General features: G+C 38.4%; 1 long non-coding RNA gene across 1 annotated transcript; it reads right to left on the reverse strand.

Annotated features, from left to right (window-relative positions):
• Nucleotides 1-3,039: 3,039 nt before the first annotated feature.
• Nucleotides 3,040-7,827, reverse strand: LOC310649696. Its single transcript, XR_014494291.1, has 3 exons — nt 7,771-7,827; nt 6,863-6,984; nt 3,040-4,820 (listed from the first exon to the last, which is right to left on the reverse strand). It is a non-coding gene; the product is annotated as an uncharacterized lncRNA (long non-coding RNA).
• Between the last annotated feature and the right edge of the window lie 253 nt (nt 7,828-8,080).

Raw genomic sequence — 8,080 nt, forward strand, 5'->3', positions numbered from 1 at the left:
CGCCCACATGATACTCGCCCTGCCCCATTCTTGCGTGGCGTGGTGCCCCATTTTTGCACCCCGAGGTGCAGCATCCCGTTTTCGCACCCCACAGTGCAGTGTCCTGTTTTTGCGTCCCACGGCGTGTCCTCTTTTTGTGTCCCGCATGCTAGCGCAAGCGGGTATGTGCACACATGTGCGTGCACTGGCCAGCCTGTCCCACAGCCCGATGGTCAGGCCACGGCCCAGGACCCCTGTTCTAGATGGGGAAGAGAGGAAGAAACCTAGGTATTGATCCTACTCGTGTCTACTAATATACGTTAAAGCCTATTCTTGCCAATATTGTATGTCTTTGGCCCTGCTTAACAAAGGAAGATACATCCCATGCCACAATAGTGTACAGATTGTGAACCTCCTTTTTTCATTCTCTTCATGTCGAATCACAAACTGATATAAAACTCTTGGCATGGAATTTCACATTTTATTGTTTGGTATGCTGGAGCCCAAAGTCATCTTGGATTCATGGAGCTAATTGTGTAATACTAAGGTAGGAAAAATTACACTGCAACATAATAAAAATTACATTTTTTGTCTGATTGTTGTTCTGTGTGCCCTTCTATTTCTGTTGCTAGCCTTACATATTTGCTAGGTGCTAGTGGAATTCAAAAGGCTGTTTCTCAGCATGAAAAACAGCATCCTGAAATTATTTGCTTAGAAATGATGTCTCTCTCACACACACACACAACCCCCCCCCCCTTTCCAGGAAATAAAACAGCAGTTCCCTATTTGGCACTAGCTATGCAACTTTAGAAAATAGGTATAAAGAATGTGTTAATGTATTTAGGCAAATGTTATTTTATTATATGAGTGCAATAAATTGCATTTATCTAGATTTTTCCTATTCAGTAAAAATACTGAAACACACGGACACATTTTGAATAGGCCTGGAACTGGTAATCTTTTTGCCTTTGAGGATAGCATGAACAGTGAGTGGCAACAGGTCTGATGTGTCACTGTAAATATTGAAGGGGCCCAGGCTCAATTTGGAGTTTCAGAGATAGCATTGGTAGGGTTGTCATGTCACAGCTAAACCTTTCCCTCCTTTTTGGGGGTGGGGGGTGGGGGATGTTAAGAACAGGAATGAGCGATCACTGTGGAACAAATGCCATTTGCACTCGTTTTTAATCCTGTAAAAAAGCTTTAAATTTTACTTACGCTGGTTGAATTAGGTCAGATTTGAGTGCTTTGAAGCAAACCGCTCTGATTCCCATTTGTAAATTCTAAAGATGAGGGGAAACTGACCTGAAAAGCATTGTTTGTTTGAAAGTGTAGTGGTTAAAGTAGCAATTGCAACAGGAGTGCTTCTTGTCCCATTTCCAATCCTTTATTTTAAACAAAAAACAAGTGTTACATCACTAAAATGTAGCCATTTTGTAGCTATAGTTTGGCTTGAAGGTGGAGGGGAGACCATATACAGCCCATAGACTGACTACTCTTTATGTCTGCTATTTGTTTCTCCTGGCCATCTTGGCATGCACAGATGGGATTTTAAGCCTCTAAATGTACCTTCATTCCTGGTAACAAACTCATGATTTTGATTTTAGTGAATAAGATGAACCACATGTTCTCCCCAAGAGTCCAGCTGCCTTGTGTTCCTTTCCTTACTATAGTTGTAACAGCTCTTTGAAATACACAGTATGAGAAATAGTAATTAAGACATCAGAACCAGGATGGACAGTCATGGTGGGAAAGTTCTTGAATCTACATTTCAGTTGTCTGGTGAGCACTTTAATCCTTGAGAAAGATATTATCTGGAAGTGATCCCTGCACAGGATTTTCAGGTAAACTGAAGTGTGTTTTAATCTTCCTATGTGGCAGGCAGACTATAAAACAGATAAAGGTTGGGGTGTATAAAAATAAATTGTCTGTAAATATGGTAAAATGTACTTCCCCTTTTCAGGTTGTAAAAATAACATTCTCTTCTTAACCTTTTCTTCACATCTTTACTAGTAGCTGTCAGTTCTTGAGGCACGCAGTGTTTTAAATGAACAGTTTTTGCGCACAAGTTTTAGAGGAAGAGCAGAATAGTGTGACAGTGTGTTAGATATTCATACTTGCATGCATTCCAATAGTTGGATGTAACAGTGGTCTCGTGTGTGTGTGTGTGTGTGTGTGTGTGTGTGTGTGTGTGTGTGCGTGCGCGTGCGCTCTTACCTTTGATGCCTGATGTTTGGACAAATCCCTTCAATTTTCTTGCCAACTTTTCAGAATACAGCCCATTGCCTTCTTCTGAAGACTGAGAGATTGAATGGCTCAAGGTTATCCAGTTGGCTTTGTGCCTAAGCCAGTACTGGAGCACATGGTCTGCTTTCCAGCCTAATGCCTTTAACCCCTACACCAAACTGACTCTTAGGTTTGCTTTAAATAACATAATATTTGGTTGACTGGATAAATGAACTGTATTAGGAGCAGATAAGCTAAATCGCTGAGGTTTGTGTAAACAAGGTCCAATTTAGGTTAATAGATTATTTAATATTTTTTTCTCCAATGGAACCTAATGCAACTAACTTTCTTTGTATCTAACCAGCAAACCGTGGTTGGGAACACAACAGAACTGAATCTGGAGTTTTAAAATGCTTGTTTGTCAAGCCCTTAGCTTTGCCAACATTTGTGAATCAATTCAATATATATTTGTGCTAATATTTTATTTATTTTCATTACACTAATGGACAAGAAATATTTCAGTGTTAGGAAGCCTCTTCCACATATATACTTAGTTACTAGCTTATACTGTCATTGTCATCATTTTTCACACTTCAGCCAACCTCTTCCCTAAATGGCAAAATTAATTTAGGTTTGGAGGGAACTATAATGAGTTTCTAAATGTAACCAGCAAAAGAAATAAAACTTAATAAATTTTGAATTTGGCTTTGCTCAACTAAAAATATTTTTGGTTGATGCTTCAAAAACGTGGAATGTAGCCGAGGAGAGAATATGACACATGGAAGGCGGAGGAAATAGCAAAATTGCATGAAGGAATAAGTACAAGCCAAATAGCCATTTTGTTAGCTTTTTTCCTTTATTTTACTTAAACGCAGAAACATGCAAAATCGTCCTAAATGTAGACTGGGGAATTCTGAGTGCAAAAGCTGGGAAAGAGGGATGAATGCAAGGGCAGTACATCAAAAGGAATCTGTACCGAAATGAAACGTCGTGCTATATAATCTGTGGACAGTCAGACAATACTTACATGTTATGCTGCTGCCTGCTTTCCATTCTTGATTGTGTTGTCCCGTGTTGCCTCCGTTGCTCACAGTACACTCATCCATAAAGTAGGAAACACTACACTTGGACACAAGCGTTTAGTAGTGCTTTCTACTTTATGGATGAGTCCACTGTCCATAAAATGTAGCTTTCATCTGTGATTGGCTTTCCCTGTTGTCTTCATTCTGAGCTGTCCTACTACTACGTCTCCCCTACCCCACCCGCTGACAGCTCCCTGGTTGCTGATAAAACAGGGAGATACTAGCAGGAGGAGAGGTTTGACCATCTGTTTTGTGGGCTAGGAGTGAGACAGCATTTTTACTAGCGTTAAAAGTACTCTTGCTGCCTAAATACATTTGCAGCCTCTACATAGTTTCTACTGCTTCTAGCAACAGAGGGTAAAACGGTGTAGAAAATAAGGTTCCAAATTCTCTGAGAACGACTTACATTTTTTCCCCCTATTTTCTCTTCCATTTCCTTCTGTCTGATTATCTCTTCCCCCCATCCCCCCTTGCCCCAGTTGTAGAAAGACTAAGCAACTGATGAATTAGCTTATAAGTAAAAACATTTAGAAAAGGAAAAACTGGCGCTTGACCTTTCACTTTTTAGATGGCAATTTCATGCGACTCCTTTGAACCAGTTTATGTGGCAAAGTGCTGAGAACATATGAATATGTGCAGCCTGCACTTTTTAGTAGTGTGTTGCAAGTCCAGTGTAGACAGTCAATGCTCATTTTGCATTTCAATTTTTTTTTATACATCTCTTCCTGTCTTAACTTCTTAACTTCTCTCTGTGCGGTCCTGATTCCTTTGTGTGTAGGGGGGGGAATGGGGGGCGAGGGGAATTTACCAGCTGTTTTCTTTTGCTTTTAAAAGGCACATTTTGAATGAATGTGCTAAGGCAAAACCCAATTGTGTGAAACTGAACTAAAGTTATCCTTTTCATTCCCACTCCCTCACCCTCTTTTTTAGGTGCTAAGCGTATTAGCTATTTATACAGGGATTTCACTAATAATGGCAGAATTATTGTTTTTAAAAAAACAGATCTGTCTCTTGATGTCTTCATGTCATTGGTCCTAAAGTAAGTGGTAGAATCTGGCTTACCCAGTGTATGTTTAACCAAAGAAACTCTTTTTTTCCAAATTGGTAGCCATCATTCCAGCTTACTTAACCTGCCACAATTGTTTACATTGTATGTTTAGCTTTAGAGATTACCCAATAAGAGGTATGATAATAGAGTAGAGGTAATCTGATGCATTTCAGTTTTTCTGCACACACCGCACTCCATTTGAATAGCAGTGGGAGTTGCAAGATTTTGTGGAAGTTGTAGTTCAAAACATTGAAAGGACACAGAATTACTCTATACAGGCTTAGAGATAAATTGTCCATGCTTGAGGTTTTAGCAGAATGTCTGATAATTATTCAAGAGTGGTGATGAATTGAAAAAAAAATATCTGAGTGACAGCTGTTGAATGACATTTCTTTGATACTGCATTGCTCAATCCTCACCTTGAAATCTTCTTGAGCAGATTGTGGAGACAGTAGTTCAGGTTTTGGTGTAGAAAGTAAGTATTTCTGCTGAGAATTAAAAAAAGGTGAGCAGTTAACTTTGAAAACCAATATAACTTTAGCAGTCTGTAACTCTGCTGCATATGAAAAAGTTGATTTCATCTTTTTTAAAAGTCAGGATTTGATTTTCAAAAGCACCCTAATTTAGTTTTACTTGACGATAAAAAAATTTTTTTTTGGAAAAGAAAGATCTAGCACACTAAATTCTGTTTGAAATTCCCGCCTTTTCCACTCAGTTTAGAAAAACAATAAACAATCTCAGCTTCATAACGTTTTGGCGGAGATAAAATGAAGAGTGATCCTTATGTAAATGCATTAAGTTCCATGAGAAGAGTGGGAAATAAATTCCAGCACAAATAGATTTAGTAGAAATAAGTGAAATCTGAGAAAAGCAGCCATCCACATTGACCAGCTCCAGTCCTTCCTGACCTTACTGTCATCTTTAAACAACACAGCATAGTGCAAATAGCATACCTGTTTCACAATGCCCAGTCAGACAAGTAAGACAAAACAAAGTATAGCTATTTTTCAGTGTACTACACTGTAAAACCATGCATTAGCTTATTTAACTGTTATTGGGCAGTTGACAAGTAAACAGATTTAGTGTGACGTGTTCCCACATGTGGTTTGTAAGAGAGGAATGTTGTGCAGACCTATCTTAATTATGTTTTGAGTTGGGAAATGAGATATTTGACTAGAATAAAGAGCATTTCTTTAGACAGTGTTTCGTTTTTGTTCTTGTTTCAAAAATGATAGGCAATTTACCAGAATACAATTTGATTTAATTAGGCGAATATGTAGTTTTTCAATCACCATACTATATAGGATATATGATATAATGTGTTACTTTACAAAGATTAAAAACCAAAAATTAATATATCTGTTGGCTCAGAGAAGATCTTATTTTGAATTTAGGTCTGATCACATTTACTTGAATATAACCTTTACAAATATCAGCTGGACTTATTTCTAAATAATATCACAATACATGGCAAGCAGAGCCATAGAAAAGCAGCACAAGAATTTATGGCTGTTGTATGCACTTGGGTTATCTGTAAACATTTTTGAAATACAGTGCAAAGAACTTGTTGGCTTGTTCATAATCCCTTGGAAGAAACCCAAGTTTTCAATCACTTGGGATTAAGCCCGAATAAATGCAGCGGAATTCTTAAAGAATTAAATATTCTATTAAATATTCTATTAAATATTTTCCAAAATGAATCAAAGAGTTTTACAAAGCAGTTAGTTCACATATATTATTAATGTGATTTTAAAACAGTGGAGATAAATTGATGAAATTTCTTCTTTCCCCTAATTTTTTCTCAAAGTATTGACATTTAAAGAATATTCTTATGTTTAATTTATCTAGAGATCCCATATCCATCTTTCTTTTCTTCATTGTCTTTGATCTCTCCCTGCCCTTCTTCCTATTAAAGCAGCAGTTTAGAAATTTTCTTTTATAAAATAATTATGTTGTGTTTGAAAGCCTAATTAGGGTCCTATTACAGAAGCATCATACTATATAGGATCACTCTGAACCTCAAAAGAAATTAATTTTTTTTAAAAAGATCAAAAATTTTGAGAACACAAAACTCTCATAGATTATTTGGTATAGTGCTTCTGTCTAAAATCTTAGGAGATTTTGACAGGAAAGCCAAAATTTTAAACAAGAATATTAAAAATCTTGGAGACTTGTATTCTCTTTGAGTTTCGGCCATTTTGAGAAAGATACTTATTTCAGCACCCATGCTAGAGGTCACCCGCAGTAACTCTTGCAAACCATTAGTGGCCTCTGAAACACATGTTGAGAATTGTTGAACTAGATCCTTTGAGTACTAACTTAAACAATTTATCTACTTCCTTCAATGATTTTTGGCAAATGCCTTTCAACTTTGCCTTTAGAGAATTGTTGTTTAGTAAAGTATCAGGCACTACAACAGTGGGTCTCTTTCCTATAGAATATGCTTTTACTTACACTCCCTTCTATCTTTGACATTGCATTTCCCTGTGGTTCCAAAATGGAGGAAAACAAATCATGCATCATGTCTTACCAGCCAGTCTTGGTCCAGAGGTAGGATTCAAGAAGGAAGATGGATTGTATCCTGAGACAAAGGGGAGTTTTCAGATCAAGGTACTGTGCATGGATTTCATTACACCCAAACAACATGGGTTTCTATACAGAAAGAGAACAAGTGAACAATGGAACAGAAGGTAAAGAATGCCTTTAAAATACCATTAACACTCTTGAGCAGGGGAGGGGGGTTGGTTTGAAAAGAATTTTGATTTTCTTTCCCAACACTAGAGGGCACATGATTAAATTTCAAAGTTTCCTTACACAGTGCCTCAAGAAGCCAAAATGTGCCCTCACTGGCATCTCCGCCATATTTCCTCTTCTTAAGTCACAATATGACTTATGTAACTTCCCCATTTTTTGCTTCCCCTCCTAAATATGTTTAAAGGAGGATAATATGAGGAATCGGGTTTTTTTTTAAAAAAAAATCTTGAAACATTTACTTGCAATCATAGATATAGGAATTTAATAGAGTTGAGAAGAACCCTATTCTCTATTCCACCTGCTTCTGGTAAAAATATGAACCTTAAAGCACTCCTTCCTCTATTTTCCCTTTAGACCAGGGCTCTTCAAACTTGGCCCTTTTGTAACTTGTGGACTTCAACTCCCAGAATTCCTCAGCCAGCTTGCCTGGCTTAGGAATTCTGGGAGTTGAAGTCCACAAGTCATAAAAGGGCCAAGTTTGAAAACCCCTGCTTTAGACGATTTTGCTCCAGTTCTTGCTCAGAATAACTGACTTGACACGTTGGTAACTGAGGCTCTCAAGGAGCCCATGGATCCATTGTCTTCCATGAGTCAAAGGTTCATAGCTGGGGCTAGAAGCTGGAGCAACTAGCCATGGAGCCCCACCCTTCCCCTTAACAGCCCATAGCAATTTTGTAAAGCTACCTCTTGGTTGTTCCCAATCTTTCCGGACCACCAGGGAAACCAGCTGCCAGATGAAGCAGAGAGAGAGAGAGATGGAGGCAGTGGTGCTTGTCCCATTTATAGAAGATGCTTCGTCACATCTCCCCGCCTAGTTTCTCCTCCCACTCGAGAAGATAGTCACATGACTTTTGCTATCTCTCCCTTCCCTCCCAGGCCCAAACCACAGGAAGTGTCAAGAGGCCTCTCTTCTCTTAAGTAGAGCAGGAAATTACATCTACCCACCCTGATGTCTCAGAGTTTTGCCTCCACCCCTCCCCATATACCAGGAGCT

This window comes from Vipera ursinii (genome assembly GCF_947247035.1).
Source record: "Vipera ursinii genome assembly, chromosome: Z".
In the NCBI taxonomy this organism is placed as follows: domain Eukaryota; kingdom Metazoa; phylum Chordata; class Lepidosauria; order Squamata; family Viperidae; genus Vipera; species Vipera ursinii.